General features: G+C 35.0%; 1 protein-coding gene across 1 annotated transcript in view; it reads left to right on the plus strand.

Moving 5' to 3' along the window:
* Positions 1 to 1,326, plus strand: part of CFAP100 (cilia and flagella associated protein 100) — a 56,744-nt gene that overhangs the window by 15,300 nt on the left and 40,118 nt on the right. The gene's annotated exons all lie outside the window — the stretch shown is intronic.

A 1,326-nucleotide genomic window follows, 5' to 3' on the forward strand; every position in this document is an offset into this window, starting at 1 on the left:
ATTGATCTGTGCTATTGTTTTCTTTGTCTCTATTTCATTTATTTTTGCTCTGATCTTTATGATTTCTTTCCTTCTATTAACTTTAGGTTTTGTTTGTTCTTCTTTCTCTAGTTGCTTTAGGTGTAAGGTTAGGTTGTTTGTTTGAGATTTCTCTTGTTTTCTTAAGGTAAGCTTATATTGCTATAATACTTGCCTTTAGAACCTGCTTTTGCTGCATCCCATAGGTTTCAGATCATTGCGTTTTCTTTGTTATTTGTCTCTAGGTATTTTTAAATCTCCTCTTTGATTTCTTTAGTGATCCATTGGTTATTTAGTAACATATTGTTTAGCCTCCAGTTGTTTGTGCTTTTTTACAATTTTTTTTTCTGTAATTGATTTCTAATCTCACAGTGTTGTGGTCAGAAAAGATGCTTGATATGATTTCAGTTTTCTTAAATTTACCGAGGTTTGATTTGTGACCCAAGATGTGATCTATCCTGCAGAGTGTTCCGTGTGCACTTGAGAAGAAAGTGTAATCTGCTGCTTTTGGATGGAATGTCCTGGAAGTATCACTTAAGTCTATCTGGTCTAATGTGTCACTTAAAGCTTGTGTTTCCTTATTAATTTGCTGTCCAGATGATCTGTCCATTGGTGTAAGTGGGGTGTTAAAGTCACACTATTATTGTGTTACTGTCGATTTCCCCTTTTATGGCTGTTAGCATTTGCCTTACATATTGAGGTGCTCCTGTGTTGGGTGCATATATGTTTACAGTTTCTATGTCTTCTTCTTGGACGGATCCCTTGATCATTATGTAGTGTCCTTCCTTGTCTCTTATAGCAGTCTTTATTTTAAAATAAAGTCTATTTTTTCTGTATTATTATTGCTACTCCAGCTTTTTTTTGATTCCCATTTGCATGGAATATCTTTTTCCATCCCCTCACTTTCAGTCTCTGTGTGTCTCTCCAGATCTGAAGTGGGTCTCTTGTAGACAGCATTTATGTGGGTCTTGTTTAAGACACACAGCGAGCCTGTGCCTTTTGGTTGGAGCATTTAATCCATTTACATTGAAGGTAATTATCGATACTTATGTTCCTATGGCCATTTTCTTAATTGTTTTGGGTTTGTTTTTGTAGATCTTTTTCTTCCCTTCCTCTTTTGTTCTTTTGTGGTTTGATGACCATCTTTAGTGTTGTGTTTGGGTTGCTTTTTCTTTTTTCTTTCTTTTTTAAAAAAATAAATAAATAAGTAAATGTATTTATTTATTTATTTATATTTGGCTGCATTGGGTCTTTGTTGCTGCATGCGGGGTTTCTCTAGTTGCAGCGAGCAGGGGCTACTCTTCATTG

This window comes from Physeter macrocephalus, chromosome 18 (genome assembly GCF_002837175.3).
Source record: "Physeter macrocephalus isolate SW-GA chromosome 18, ASM283717v5, whole genome shotgun sequence".
In the NCBI taxonomy this organism is placed as follows: domain Eukaryota; kingdom Metazoa; phylum Chordata; class Mammalia; order Artiodactyla; family Physeteridae; genus Physeter; species Physeter macrocephalus.